This window comes from Rhinatrema bivittatum, chromosome 4 (genome assembly GCF_901001135.1).
Source record: "Rhinatrema bivittatum chromosome 4, aRhiBiv1.1, whole genome shotgun sequence".
In the NCBI taxonomy this organism is placed as follows: Eukaryota; Metazoa; Chordata; class Amphibia; order Gymnophiona; family Rhinatrematidae; genus Rhinatrema; species Rhinatrema bivittatum.
The window spans coordinates 47,297,556-47,314,013 of record NC_042618.1 but is presented as its reverse complement, the minus strand read 5'-3'; positions in this window follow the sequence as shown (position 1 = coordinate 47,314,013).

Sequence of the window (16,458 nt, the reverse complement as noted above, 5' to 3'; positions counted from 1 at the left end):
GCTGAAGCAGAGTCTGTAGCAGACCGGAGCTGGAGCAGGCTGGAGCTGAAGCAGAGTCTGTAGCAAACCGGAGGCTGAAGCAGGCTGTGAGCTGAAGCAGAGTCTGTAGCAGACCGGAGCTGGAGCAGGTTGTAGCTGAAGCGGAGTCTGTAGCAAACCGGAGCTGGAACAGGCTGTAGCTGAAGCAGAGTCTGTAGCAAACCGGGGTCAGAGGCAGGCAGCAGGCTGAAGCGGAGTCGTAGGCAAACCGGAGTCAGAAGCAGGAAACCGAAGAGAACAACAGGAGCACAACTCAGAACAACTATGGAGTTGTGAACCTTGTTGCAAGGCGATGAGAGTGAGTTTGAGCACCGGTTATATCAGGACTTGGGCGTGACGTCAGCAGCGCAGGCGGGGCCGGGCTTCCGGGAGTTGAGCGCTCAAGACGGGCGTCCTCGCGCGCGCGCGAGACAGAGGAGAAGCAGGCCCGTAATGGCGGCCACCACGTGGAGTAAGAGAAGCCCCCGGGGTCCAGAGTCGGCGGAACGCGGCAGTTCCTGAAGCGGAGGTAGGCAGGGTTGAGCCCTGAGCGGGGGGAAGCGGTGGCGACCGCAACATGTACAACCAAGACGTGTTGTTTATTCTTATAGTAACTACCCTTGGAATATTTCTATAATTCTTTCATGATGAAAGTGCATCATATGTTGTGTAGATCAGTGAAACAAACTCCTACTGTAATGCATTTTGATTTGTAGTTTTTAGACATCAGAATGTGAAACATGAACAAAGGAGTGAAGACTTTTACAAGGCACTGTAGATTAATCCAATAAAAAGGTATGACCTCCAATGTATTCACCTTTAGTTCTTATGGATCTGAGTGCACATAGGGTAGCCAACTTTTCCATAGACTTTAACGCTGCACTTAAGGGGAGGAGGCTCTCTGCATGTGTCCCCTTCTGCCATGTTTGCATATATTTGCTCCCTCTGCCTCTGAGCCTGCCTTCTCTCTGTCTCTCTTCTCTCCCCTCTTGTCTCTCCCTCCCTCCTCCACAGCCTATCTCCTCCATTCTCATTCCCTCCTCTGTCCTCCCTGCCTTTCTCTATGCCCATCTCCTTCCACCATCCCTTGTGCTCTCTTCTGTGTCCCACTCTCTCCTCCATCCCCTGTGCCTTCCTCTGCTATCCCCTGTGCCCTCCTCTGTATCTTACTCCCTCCTCTTGCTCCTGTGCCCCCTCTAGCTCTCTCCATTCCCTGTGCTTCCTTTATTTATGTTACGCACGCCGGCTGCGGCAGGCCCGCGGCTCGGCCCCCTCACATCTCTCAAAGTGATCCAGCACCTGGTCCCTTGTCTCTGGTGGCTGTGGGCCGTCGGCTCCATCCTCGGGCTGCCCCTGGGGCCTCCAGCTCTGCTACAGCTCCTGATGCTCCGTGGAGAGACGCCGTCCCGACCAGCGCCGCGCCCCTCCCTAGGCGCGCACGTGTGCACAGCTGATCCTTTAAGAGGGCCCGCAGCGGGAACCTGGCCGCGGCCCCGGATGATGACGTTGGCTGAGCTCCGGTATATAAGCCCGGGCTCCGCTCTCTCAAATTGCCTTTGCAACAGGTCCCCTCGCTAGTTGAGTACTCATCGCTTCTCCCGTTCCTGGTTCCTGATCCTGATTGCCTTCGTTCCTGTTTCCTTGTTGCTGTGTTCCTGTTCCTTCATCTCTCGTTCGGATTGCTAACCTGGTTTGACCTCTGCATTGCCTGACTACTCCGTTGCCTCTCTCCAGCCCCGGACTTCTCCATCGCTTGACTACACCGTTGCTTCTCTCCAGCCCTGGACTTCTGCTTCGTCTGACCATCCTTGTGTCTCTCTCCTCATTTAGACCTCAGCCTTGCTTGCCACTGCTTCCAGACTGCCACCAGCCCTGATCCCAGTTTGCTTCAAGACGCCTCTTCAGCCTTTGTCCTGGACGTGGTTCACTCAGGCTTCGGCCTGCTCTTGCTCGGGCGCCCTCTGTCAGACTGTGTTCCTATTGGCGCCTGGGTCTCCGGGACTCCGCCTCGTCCAGTACAGACTGATACCTACACTAGTTGCTGCCTCTGGGATGACCTCGATCCACCCATCGACGACCACTGACGGAGGCCACCTAAGTCCAGCCAGCCCTGGCACCCAAAGGCTCAACCCACAGGGAACGAGGGCTGGTATTGGTGAAGCGCCAGCCAGCCTCCGTCCATCAGCCCTCTCTGCCTGCCGATGGTGGGGACCCGTAGAATCCCTCCTATGGGTAGCATCAACCCCAGCTCGGCCCAAGGGTCTACCTCTGGCATAACAATTTAGCTCTCTCCTCCATCTCCTGTGCCTTCCTCTGTGTCTTACTTCCTTCTTTTGCTCTTGTGCTCCCTCTAGCTCTCTCCCCTCCATTCCCTGTGCTTCCTTTATTTAGCTCTCTTCTCTATCTCCTGTGTCTCCTCTGTGTCTCTCTCTCTCCTCCATCCCCTGTGCCTTCCTCTGTTTCTCTTTCCCATCTCTTCCTTTTCCCCTCCTCTGTGGCTCTCTCTCCCTCCTGTGGCTTTCGCAGCTCTCGGCTTTCACCTCCCGGCACACAGTGGAATACAAACAGAGGGCACTAACTGTCGGGCCACCTGAGATGTGCAAGAGGAGCTAGAGCAGTCGGGAGCTACTGCTGGAAAGGAGCAGAATAGGGAGCTGGGACCCCTGCTCCATGTCCTCAGCCCAGGCTTTCAGTCACAGCATGGGAGAGAGATGGAGCCGCAGGGACCCAGCTCAGGTCTCACCCAGATGAGCTGCTGGCTCTGCCTTTCCCTGTCTGTGCATAGGAAATGGTGCTAAGGAAAGAAGGAGCCACCTGCTGCTTTGGGAACCGAACTTTTAATCTCCAGTCAGTACTTCTGAGCAGACATTGTACAGACACACTTAAAGCCGATGCATCCAGTTCAGAAGTGGGCACTTGGTAAAGCCCAAACACCTCAAGTCTTAAGTTGACAAACTGATGCGAGGATTTATAAAACCACAAGGGGGCAGCAAATCTTCACTTACAGACTTTCAAGCTGCAGCCTTGAAAGAGCCTGGGTAAGGTGAATGCGCACTGTTAACCCGCGTTTGGACGCGCGTTTTCGACGTGCTAGCTTTACCCCTTATTCAGTAGGGGGTAATAGCTCGTTGAAAATGCGCGGCCAACCCCCCCCCCCCCGAAACTAATAGCGCCCTCAACATGCAAATGCATGTTGAGGGCGCTATTAGGTATTCACGCGCGATTCAGAAAGTAAAATGTGCAGCCAAGCCACACATTTTACTTTCAGAAATTAGCGCCTTCCCAAAGGTAGGCGTTAATTTCTGCCGTCACCGGGAAAGTGTACAGAAAAGCATGGCGATATTAAGTCAGAGGTCCCAAAAGTAAAAAATAATTTAAAATTAAAAAAAAAAGTAAAATCAGCCCGCGGCTCACGGGTTGAAAACCGGACGCTCAATTTTGCCGGCGTCCGGTTTCCGAACCCGTGGTTGTCAGCAGGTTTGAGAACCGATGCCGGCAAAATTGAGCGTCGGCTGTCAAACCCGCTGACAACCGCCGCTCCTGTCAAAAAAGAGGCGCTAGGGACGCGCTAGTGTCCCTAGCACCTCTTTTTACCGCAGGCCCTCATTTGAATACTAAATCGCAAGCACAGGAGAGTGGCCTGTGCGCTCGCCCGCTCTCCCGCGACTTTTACTGTATCGGCCTGACAGTAACTGTAAGAAGGGGGCTGCGTTTCAAACCGCAAACCCAGGGCCGGTGCGAGCTTTTTTGCTGCCCTGTGCGAAAAATTACTGTGCTGCCCCCCCCCCCCCCATTCATTCTGTGTCTGTCCCAAGTCCATCAAATAAAGCCCAGCTCCATCCTGCAATCTATATTTTTAAAAGCTGACACACACACACACACCCCAGAACCCATGGATAGGGAAGTGTATTAGGTACCCTAGCCAACCTTACAGCCTTGCACAAACGCCCTCCCCCCCCACACACACACATACAGTCCCACACCCTTTCCAGACCCACACAATTAAATTATACATTTATAATAAATTTTACATGAAAAAGAACATTCAAATGTACAGTCTTCTGAGGCAAAAATATCACTTACAACGTGCATATTATATTTACATGCACCCCTGTGGTGTCATCCAGAAAACTCTGCAAAAAAAGACACTTGGAGCTCCTATGGAATTAGACCTTTTAAAATTTGTATTGGATGTGAGCTAAGCCCTCAGAAAGCCATGAGTAAACGGAATTATCAGTACAATATAGTAAACCTCCCATATCAAAACAACTCTAACATCCTTATCTATGAAAAGGCAACACTGCACATATTACACCAGGCCATAGAACACCAATACAGGCTGCTATAGATCCCTACACAGAAATTACATGCCAGCAAAATACCTCACCTCAGTCACATATGCAGAACACAGACAGACCCTCAGCAAATACAGAATAAAGAGATCAGAAAGTATAAACAGAAACGTGCTGAGAAGAACTGAACTGGAACCCACAACAAGACAGCCTCTATATGCACAGAAACATAGAAATGATCAAATGATAACAGAAAAGGACCGATGGTCCATCCAGTCTGCCCAGCAAGCTTCCCATGGTAGTACCTGCCGCACTGTGCGGGTTACCCCCATGTATCAGTCGGTGCTGCTTGACGTGCTTTGCCTATGGACTTGGCCATAGAAGCAGTCCTGTGTTTGTTTCTTAATGTCTGAGTATCAGTACCCCAGACTGTAAAAAAAAAAAAAGTCATGGCTCATGTTGTTTGTCTCCTACACGCAATCATCAGGTTGCATAAAGTCAGGGACAAACAGAAGGTCCAATGTATGGCCAGCTTCTCGGGTTCCCGACTTAATATCTTGTATCAGACCAAGAAAGGACATAGCAGTGAGAAACTCATCTACCAGACCCAGAAACAATTAGCAGCATGGCCATTAAAGTCCCTCAAAATTATCAAATTATAAGGTTATTAACCTTCATCCGAAGCAAGGTGAAAGACTCAACTAACAACATAATCAGACCTAGAAGAGCAGGCGATCAAACAAGTAAACCAGGTCTGGGCACATGGAGGAAGGACCTTCACATACTTCAGCAAAATTAAAAAGAATACAACTGAAGTGCAGGAAAGGTTTAAAAATGTAAATTTCCCCACTACCCTGCTTCCCCTCCTTTGGTTAATTTCAGAGTTAAAATCAAGGGAAGGAACAAAGCTGATTCAGAAGAACACTTTCAGCCTGTGAATGTCATGACCCGGTAATGCAAAACAGATCTAGGTCCTGATCCAGCGAAAGATGAAAAATGACTGGACCATTGTTTGCAAGAGAGCGAGCACCGACGCAGCCAACCACGAGGAGCGACTCGCTTTCCGTTCTACGGAGCGCCCCTCTGATCGTGCCGACATGGGGTGTTCCTGTAAGGGGCCAGAGACACTCCTAGTGAATGGGAACGCGAAGTGGTTTCCTCTAGGCCAGAGGACTAAGCCCGACCTTTCCCACTGGGAGAGGGGCAGAGGATTCTGGCTTAAGGAGTCCTAGAGGGGGGGGACAAAGGGAGGAGAGAGCAGAGGTTCTCCTGCCTGAAAAGTATTTTAGAGTAAGAGTTGGGGGTTTTCCAAGAAGGATGGGAGGACGTTCTTGCCTGAGAAGTACCCAGAAAGAGAAACGGGTCCTAGTCGCCGGAAGAAGGAGCGGCACCAATTAGAGAATAGCCACTGCCATTAGCAATGGTTACATGGAATAGACTTCGTTTTTGGGTACTTGCCAGGTTCTTGTGGCCTGGATTGGCCACTGTTGGAAACAGGATGCTGGGCTTGATGGACCCTTGGTCTGACCCAGTATGGCATGTTCTTATGTTCTTATGAAAGATCTGTCTGCTGGGATCCTAAGGGCGAAGAGAGGTAAAGTGACCCATCCAGTTGGTGTAACCAGCTGCCGCACAGCGAGAGGAGAGGAGCTGTGCTAAAAGGGCACCGAACAGAAGAGGCCTTACCTGCAGAGCAGCTGCGTGAGAGCTGTGGAGAATCAGGATTTCCAGATACAAAAGTATCTGAAGAGGGTAAGAGGAAGTATCTTACTCAGGGTCAATGAGAGTCACTGCTACAGACGGAAGGAGAGGCCCGACTTCCGGGCTTGGGCATGCGTGCGTACACGTCTGCGCACAGCTTCCGCTCCCACCCCCCCACCCCCAAGCAGGAAAGTCGGTGGGCCGTACGACCGGTTATTTCTTAAAGACATCTGTAGCAGTGACTCCCACTGACTCTGAGTAAGATACTTCCTTTTACCCTCTTCAGATACTCTTGCATCTGACCTCTACCGTGGCGATGTGGACCTCCTGCTATCTTCGGGCCATACGGCCCACCGATCTTCCTGCCTGGAGAGGGGGGAGGGGGGGAGGGAGCGGAAGCTGTGCGCGAGGGTGCACGCATGCACGCCCAACCCCTGAAGTCGGGCCTCTCCTTCCGTCGCCGGCGCTCTCTCCTTCTTCGGCCGCCGGCTGGTTAGGCTCCACTGGCGGCCTCTCCTGCTGCCGCCGGCCCAACGCCTCCCCCGGTGTGCCACTCCGTGCAAATGCATGGTAAGCACACCCGGTGGCGCCAGGCCTGCCACATACCACAGGGGCGGGTTGAACACACGTGGTGCTGTACCAAGACCCTAAAAGACAGAATCCCCGCACCATTTCTTGGTGAAGGCGGGCGTCAAGTTAAAAGCGTCTGTCAGCCCAATGCAATAAGATGCGCGCTCAAAACGGGCGCTCCCGTTGAGTGTCCATTTTCCTATCCCGCGCACAGCCACATCCCCTTTCTGCCTAATGCAGTATTTAAATGAGAGTGAAACTGGGGCAGCATATAAGGGCATGCTAAGGGAGAATTGTGCATTTCTGGCTCTCAAAGGACTTCATTGCATTGGAAGCCCATTGCAATCGGTGCTCAATACGAGCAACCGTTTTGATGGCGCTTCTTTTTGGTTATTTTGCTGAGGTGCTGATTTCAATGCTGAAGTTTATTATATCAGGCACCCATTGCTACGGGCTTCTAAATTGTGCGGGCATAAGAAAAGTGCACTTCATTTTTTATCAAATCAATCAATATATATATATTTTTCTCCACTGCAAGCAGGAAATTCAAGAGCCAGGATGATACTAAGGAGGAAGACACATTTATCGCAACACAGAGGACCAGATATTTTTTATGTTCCTCATGAGCCCTTGACGGTGAGTTAATTTTACTCCACCTCCGGAGCCGGAGTTAAATTCCCCAAATTAAAATATGTGCGTTGGGTGCCCAGCCCATGCTAATGTCTTCATTTACATGGAATTTAAATGCGATGGGCGCTATCCAGTACGCTATTTTAGGGCGCGCGTTTCAGGCACACTAATCTCCTTGCTGCACCGGGCGCTGTTATCGTGCGCCCGAAACGTGCGCCCAACCATGAGTAAACCCGTGCGCTAGGCTGGGCGCACCTTATTGCATCGCCTGCGTGTGCTTTACAGGTGGGGGGAAGGCTTGTACTTACGCTGTTTGCCTCCCCTGAGTGCACAGCATCAATTCTTTTTCCCCACTGAAAAAAAAAAAAAAGCCGGCCTGCTTGTCATGGAAGCGAGGAGAGTGGTTATCAGTTGGGTCACTTTCACTTTGACAAAATGCCTTTCAAAAGCGCTCAGGTAAAAAGAGAAGTCCGTTAATCGACTATTCTGTCTACTATGCATCATTCTGTTCTGCCTTTGCTGTGGTGCGAGGTTCCCTCACACCCACAAAGATGAGATGAGAAAAACAAAGAAATGCAATGCAAAAGAGGTTGGTAAGAGATGAGAAAAGAAGATCTAGATGGAGGTCATTGTTTTTCTGGTCTCTACTTCGGGGTATTTCATCTAACCTGGGTACCCGCTCCTCGGGGGCCCTTTGCTTTCTTTCAGGTGCCTTACAGGGAAAAGGTACTCGGTCCTCGAGGGCCTGCTCTCCCTGCCTTGGTGCCTGTAATCCAACTACTTCTGCCTGCCGGGATCTCCATCTATACAGCTACCAAATTTTTACGCGCTAGCTCTACCCCTTATTCAGTAAGGGGTAATAGCGTGTCGAAAACGCGCGTCCAACCCCCCCCCCCCCAATGAAACTAATAGCACCCGCAACATGCAAATGCATGTTCATGGCCCTATTAGTTATTCTTGCGTGATTCAGTAAGTAAAATGTGCAGCCAAGCCGCACATTTTATTTTCAGAAATTAGCGCCGACCCAAAGGTAGGAGTTAATTTCTGCCGGCGCCTTCTGTGCCGGCTTTTCTGTGCACCCTCTGACTTAATATCATGACGATATGGCACCGGCAGGAGATCGACTGCAGGAGGTCGTTCAGCGGGGACGACCTCCTGCAGTCGATCTCCTGCCGGCGCCATTTTCAGTACGGAAAACGATTTGCGGCAAGAAATCGCTTCCTGAACCCCGCTGGACTCCCAGAAACTTTTGGCCAGCTTGGGGGGGCCTCCTGACCCCCACAAGACTTGCCAAAATCCAGCGGGGGTCCGGAACGACCTCCTGCGTCGAATCGTTTTTGTCTATGGCCGCCGCCATTTTGCGGTGGCCATTTTGCAAAATGGCGCCGGCTGAAGACAAAAGGATTCAATTGAGGGGGCCGTTCCGGACCACCGCCGTTCTGGACCACCGCTGGATCCCCAGGTAATTTAAAGCATTTGTGGGGGGTTCGGGAGGGGGGGGATTTAATTTAAAGGGTCGGGGGTGGGTTTTAGGGGGTTGGCTCACGATTTTAACGATTTTTCACGATAGTTTACACACCCAAACGGCAACAATACGATTCCCTCCCCCTCCCAGCCGAAATCGATCGTTAAGACGATCGAGGACACGATTCACATCTCTACCCACCATTAATGCAGAGAGCAGTGATGGAGCTGCATCGAAGTGAAATATCAAGCTTGATTAGTTAGGGGTAGTAACCGCCGCAATAAGCAAGCTACACCCATACTTATTTGTTTACCCAGACTATGTTATTCAGCCCTTATTGGTTGTTTTTCTTCTCCCCTACCGTTGAAACCGAGAGCTATGCTGGATATGCGTGAACTATTAGTTTTACTTCTCCCCTGCCGTTGAAGCAGAGAGCTATGCTGGATATGCGTGAAGAAGTATTAGTTTTACTTCTCCCCTGCCGTTGAAGCAGAGAGCTATGCTGGATATTTATTTTATTTATTTTTAACTTTTATATACCAACATTCTTGCATCAAATGCAAATCATACTGGTTTACAATGAAACAGAATAAGCAGGAAATATGATTCCTTAGTCTAATACAATGAACATCTATAAACAACTTTAATAAAGGTTAATTAACAAAGGAAACAAATAAAATTTTTTTAAAAGAAGCACAAAGGTTTGCACGAAGGGGTGCACAAAGGGGAGAGCCCCTTTGTTGTGCCCCTTCGGTGCGCGACCCCTGGCGCGCGACGCCTGGTGGACCGGCGTCGTTTACCGGCTCGAACACTGAGCGTGGTGACGTCAGGTGGGGCGGATCTCATTCTCACTGAGCTCTCTCAAATCTTCTTTGTTTCCTGGCAATTTTTCAATTTTTTTGTATTTTTTCTCTCAGGGATTGTCCCTCAAGGTGCCCGATGCTGGTGGGCTGCCCCTCAGCTTCACTGCCTGGTGGACCGGCGTCGTTTACCGGCTCGAACGCTGAGCGTGGTGAAGTCAGGGGGGGCGGATCTCATTCTCACTGAGCTCTCTCAAATCTTCTTTGTTTCCTGGCAATTTTTCAATTTTTTTGTATTTTTTCTCTCAGGGATTGTCCCTCAAGGTGCCTGATGCTGGTGGGCTGCCCCTCAGCTTCACTGCCTGGTGGACAGGCGTCGTTTACCAGCTCGAACGCTGAGCGTGGTGACGTCAGGGGGGGCGGATCTCATTCTTACTGAGCTCTCTCAAATCTTCTTTGTTTCCTGGCGATTTTTTAATTTTTTCGTATATGCGTGAAGTATTAGTTTTTCTTCTACCCTATACTATCATGTGCTGCTACATCTATCATTGTGAGTCGGGTCTCCTCTACCGAGGGCCCCTGGACTGCTACTACTGGATCACCTCACTACTGCCACCTCTGGTGGTATCATTCAGCTGTATAATAAAAGACAAATCTCTGTGTTTATTTGTCTCGAGTCTAGCCTAGTACTGTGGTTCATCATGGGCTCCTCCCTGTGGGAGTGGCCATCACCACAGTACCCAAGAATCCACTCCAACACCTCAAAACCACAACACTCTCCTTCCCCCAATTCCTTGACAAACTCAGGGTGACTGGAAATCAAAAGATCCCAGGTATGGAGAGCAGGAGTTTTAAAAATCCTTATTTTAATTATTGGGTGGTATTTGATATTTCTGCTCTTTTGAAATATTTTTTGGTGTTTTGGAAAATTTATAACAAGTTTTTTTTAAATTAATGGGTGTTTGTTGGCTGTTTTAACATTTATTCTTTTTATTAGTATTTTAATATTATGAATCTTTTATGTCTTGATTTTATTGCTTGATATTTTGTGAGGAATGATGATGTTTCTGTTTTTCCTTTGTTGCACTGCATAATATAGTCAGGCTTGTTTTCCAGTTCAGTTTTGTTGGTGCATTTCTGTTTGTACATTATGGCCTTCTTTTTTGTTTTAATGAGAGTCTGTCTTGTGTAACTTGAATTCTTGCTGTTAAAATATGGTACTTATCATCCCTTGCTTTTACAGCATTATGGTCATCCCTTCTTCATTTCTATTTTTAACAGAGTTTGCTCTTTATCAATTTCACCAGCATGCAGAAAAAGATTTTGAATGTTATTGCTGAAGACATTTTTTCATACACATTTTATTTTCACTGCTGTTAGTAGATATTAGGCAATTATTTTAAGCAAGGAATGAACTTAGCCAATGCTCCCTTTAAGGACTGGGTTGCTGTGAGCATAAGAACATAAGAAAATGCCATATTGGGTCAGACCAAGGGTCCATCAAGCCCAGCATCCTGTTTCCAACAGTGGCCAATCCAGGCCATAAGAACCTGGCAAGTACCCAAAAACTAAGTCTATTCCATGTTACCATTGCTAATGGTAGTGACTATTCTCTAAGTGAACTTAATAGCAGGTAATGGACTTCTCCTCCAAGAACTTATCCAATCCTTTTTTAAACACAGCTATACTAACTGCACTAACCACATCCTCTGGCAACAAATTCCAGAGTTTAATTGTGCATTGAGTGAAAAAGAACTTTCTCCGATTAGTTTTAAATATGCCCCATGCTAACTTCATGGAGCATAAAGGTGGTAGGTTTTTTGCATCCCTAAAGTGGTTCTCACAGAGTAATCTATCCCAAAATATTTGCTCACGTGCAAGAAATGTTTGCTCACAGCAAACCAATCCTTAAAGGGAACACTTGGCGTTGGGGAGAAGGAGATTGGGATTGGATCTTGAGGGGGGTTGGGTTTAGAGAGAAAAGGCGTGCTGTTGAGGAGGGAAGGTAGTGCTGTTCAGTTTAATTAATAGTACATTTCCTGGCATTTTCACAATCACATGACTAGTGATCAGCACGTATGAATATATGCAACATTGTAAAATTTGGTTCGGTGCGCCTGGAGGAACGAGCAAACTTGAAAGTGTGCCCCGATATAAGAAAGGTTGAAGCTCTGCTCTAGGTAAAGTCTCTCCAGGGAAACTGAGGGGCAGAGGCTTAAAAAGCCTCATTATGACCCCGAGTGAACGAATGCCGCCGAGCAGCTATTGCTCCTTGCTAGATGGACCTTTGGCCGGTCCTGTTTTTCTTTAAAACTCCAGTGGGAATCTAAAAATTAAAATATTCTGCATGAGGAAAGTACCCCAGAGGCCCGGGGGGCTGCTGAAAATCCTGTTTGTATGTTATTTCTTGACGAGGCACAGCCCAGGGAATGGACTGAGTGGCAGAAAACACCAGCATGAGCATTAACCAATACTGGTAGGAGGGAGCATATCCCGCCAGTTCTTCAGTCACTACACCGGCTTCCTGGGCAACGGTGAGTGAAATGTAAGGTGGTGTCCTTAATATACAGGCTCTTGCATAATAGCACCTCCCCCTGGATCTTTGTTATGTTGCGGATCTGCAATTCACAGAGTGCATTATGATCGGATAACCGTAATCTGCTCGAGATGCCCTTATGGCCATCCACTTATTTGGCGGAAACTCACAAGAGGGCATTTTGAGTGGCCAGGCGTCTACCTGTATTATCTTCTGGGCAGACTTTCAGAAAGCAGCTGAAAGTGTTTCTTCTTACACAAGCATTTTTTTTTTCTTTTGGGGATTTTTATTGCAGCTTTCCTCATTGCATGGCTTGTTTTGTTGAGTGCTGTTATTAGGTATGTTTTTATTGATCCTTGCTTTGGATAATGGACAAGGCGGGTATAAATCTTTTTTAAAAACTAAACTAAACTTCACAGTGAAAGCAGTCCAGTTTCTCATGTAGCCATCTACAAATATGAGCCAGAAAGAACAGCTGCCCTTGTTGAGCAGCTCTGGACAGGGCAGGGAGTCAGAAAGGAGCTTGCTCCCCATTCACACCAGGCATGGGGATATTCGTCTTGATTGCCTGCCTGCCTGCCTCCTTTTTGAGTTGCTTCTCCTGTTGAGAGATGTGCTGCAATGTTTCTTTCCTCTGGAGACTATTCTAGAAATGGAGTCTCTGTAAAATAAGTCAAAACCGCTGGAAAGAACCATTGGGATGTGCCCATCCCCAGATTGTGGTCTTCCACTACCCGGACACCCTAAGTGTTCCCAGTCCTCAACGCTCTTTCCTCTGCTGTGGCTCCGGCCACCGCCTCACCCTGTGTACCAGCTCCTCCTCCTGGCCGCTCCACCACCCTGCTGCCATGGTTCTTCTTCGTCTTTTCTTTTTTCTTTTCCACTTGCATCAAACTGGTGGAACTGGATGACTCCATGTGCTCCCCACCCTCTCACCTGACTTCTAGCACTTTGCCAATGATTTACCTCCGGGTACCTGCCTTTCTCAGACGGTGAGCATCTCATTGCTTCTGCTGCTGTCTCACCAGCACAGGTAAAAGGGGGGGGGGGGGTTCCCTTCCTTGCTCCTGGACTGTGGGGTCCTCATGCGAGTTAGCGTTCAGCACTTCCAAACCGCTTACACCTTCTAGGAGAAAAATGAAAAAAAAAAAAAAAAAATCCAACCCCAGTTTGGTCTCTGGTTTTCCTCCTCGTGAGCGGCTGGCTCTTTAATAATCATGTGCACTGTGCAGCACACCACAAGCCTGTCCCTCTTTATTTATTACCGTGGGTTTTCTCTGCCTCCGGGCTGGCTGCCAGCAAACATGTGATATAGAGAGCATGAGAAAACTCTCGCGCCTGTCTGCTTCCATGGCGGATAAGATTCATGTCTCTATGCACCACAAGCTTAGTACTTACTTATCGCGGGGGGGGTTACATTTCAGTAGCCCACAAACTTTGTAGCTAATTTTCAAAGGGAAGCTACTCGGGCAGTTTTTTTTCTTTGAAATGCAACCGGCATAAAGTATTGCATTAAAAGCACCCGTGTGTTTTGCACTTGCAGTCAGGCGATCGGAGGGTCAAATAGCACGTGTGCATTTGAAAATGAAGCATGCCCACGCTGTATTCCTCCTCCCACTCCAGCCCCAGCTTTGTTAATGGGCACCCATTACGTTTGTGCTTAGAGTGGGAAACATTTAGGGGCAGCAGGCTGGCTAAGATGTGCTGCCTCATTCAGCAGAGGACATGTCTCTGCTACAATGTAACAGCCCCTCACAGGAGGTGGGATGCTGAGAGCTCCAAAAGAGCCTGGGGTGACAAAAAAACCTAAATCTGTCCCTGCCCATAAGGTATGCGGGCGGTGGAAGCCGGTGCACGCTTTTAGCCTGACAGAGGAGGATAACTTTCAGCCAGGGCGTTTTACCCTGGTAAATCACTAGGGGACTCGGATGGCCAAAGGTCAACAACCTGTCCAGAAAAATATAAACTGAATGAATCTTTCGGGCCGATACAGTGCAGTGCGCTCTGACGGAGCGCACTGTTAACCCGCCATTGGACGCGCGTTTTCCCTTACCCCTTATTCAGTAAGGGGCCGAAAACACGCGTCCAATCCCCCGAACCTAATAGCGCCCGCAACATGCAAATGCATGTTGATGGCCCTATTAGGTATTCCCTTGCGATTCAGAAAACAAAATGTGCAGCCAAGCCGCACATTTTGCTTTCAGAAATTAGCGCCTACCCAAAGGTAGGCGCTAATTTCTTCAGGCACCGGGAAAGTGCACAGAAAAGCAGTAAAAACTGCTTTTCTGTACACCCTTCGACTTAATATCATGGCGATATTAAGTCGGAGGTCCCGAAACTTTCCAAAAGTAAAAAAATTAAAATATTTGAAGTCGGCCCACGGCTTGAAAACCGGATGCTCAATTTTGCCAGCGTCTGGTTTCCGAGCCCGTGGCTGTCAGCGGGCTCGAGAACCGACCCCGGCAAAATTGAGCGTCGGCTGTCAAACCCGATGATAGCCACCGCTCTGGTCCAAAAGGAGGCGCTAGGGACACTAGTGCGTCCCTAGCGCCTGGTTTTTCCTCCGGGCCTAATTAGCATACAGAATCGCACGCATAGGACTGTGGCCTGTGCGCGCGCTGGGAGAGCGGGTGTTCGCCCGCTCTCCCGTGGACTTTACTGAATCGGCCCGCTTATGATTCCTTTATCCCCCCATCCCCCCACTTACTTCCAGGGGGACATCCTCAAGGCTTCTGTTCCACTGGCCCTTTGCTTGTATATCTTTACAGACAGGGAATGTTCAATAGTTGGTTAGAGCACATTTTAGATGGATCTTGCTATAAACTGTAGACACGCAAGGAAGCCATGCAAAAGGTTTTTAAAATAAATAATGAAAGAAAATTTTAAAAAAGGACTACACACCCAATCTGCAAACAAGGTTACTGCCAACAAGGTTACTGCCAAAAAAAAAAAAAGAATGAAATCCCATGTGCATAAAGCAAGCTGAGCAGGAGCTGTCATTGAGGAACCAGGTATACTGAAGCCCAAATCCGGCCAGACTTGATAAAACTGGAACATACCAGGCAGCCATGCTACAGGAAAGGTTCACGCTGTAATGCAGAGCGAGTTATAGTAATGATGTTGGGAAAGTACTGTGCTTGGGTTTTATAAAGATTTTGCAGCTTCATAAGTACATAGAGAGTTCTGTAATCCAGTATTAAGAAATGCTTCCTCAAACATTTAATTTCCAGATGCTTGGCAATGTATTTAGCATTGTGGCAATTAGATTTAGGGTTCTGTTTTTACAGGAAGCCAAACAAATGCCTGAGAAATTGGTCACTTATCTGGCTCACTTGTGCGCTTATGGTTTAGGCACGTGCACCATTTCTAAATTCAAGTAGACACACGCACGAACAAAATCCCGAGCAGCAACAAATAAGGGTGCGAATGACTGATAAAAGTACCCAACTTGGCAACTTGCTTGAGCATTTCTCTTGCAGCCTTTTTTTACAATGGAGCCCGAGATGTCTTGTTAGGCATACGAACAGGACGACGCCACCTGGTGGCTCACGAAGAGAGCTGCGCACTGCTGTGGGGAAGAGAGGAGGTTGCGGGCTGGAGCTAGGAGCACTGCAGAGGTGGTGTGCACAGCCCCCTGTCAGGGAGGGAGCCCCAGCAAGGGCAACTCCTAGTTGCTAGACTCAAGGTGCCCGTGCACTAGGGGGTGCTCCCTGTTTTCATTTTGTTTTCTCGTATAATTTTTTCTCTCATTTCATTTTTCAAATAATGCATCCTAAAATGATATCGCGTGTACTGATTGACAAAAACGAAGCCCCTTTATTCCTTTGTTTCAGGAATAAACCAAAACAATTCCAGAATGAATACACCTCCGTCGTAGCACGCGCTGGATTCCTGCAGCCGGTCAATGGCCCCTGCCTGAAGACTATTGTTGAGAGCTAAGTGGAAGGGAGGAGAAGTTACAAACGTTGAAACCTTCCAGCTCCCCAGGAAGCTGTAAATGACAGCTCATGACACCGTAGGCTAGCAGAGGCTGCTGCTGCTGCCCATTGACTTGGAAACCCAAAGGAGCAGGAGAAAACAGTTTAGCAAAAACTAAAAATAAACGCAAACGAAGGGCTGGGAACTATGCCATCCTTATTAGCACTTCTGGTGTTCATTATATTGGCATTTCTTCATCAAAAGCAATAAGCAAATGGCATTCAAGAAGACAGGACCGATTAGCGAAGGCCTGGAACTGCATTATTATATCAAGTTTACAGTCATGCTGCCTGGCACATTCAGAGATACTGAGAAAGCACTCAATCCATAATATCCAGTTACCACATTCTTTGTAAAAATAAATACATAAATAAATAAAATACCCCCAACAATTATAGGTGTAAAGCAAGGGGCAAAAAAATCCTGGGACCAAAAATGGCTGCAAAGTGGAGAAATCCACAGCGGGAA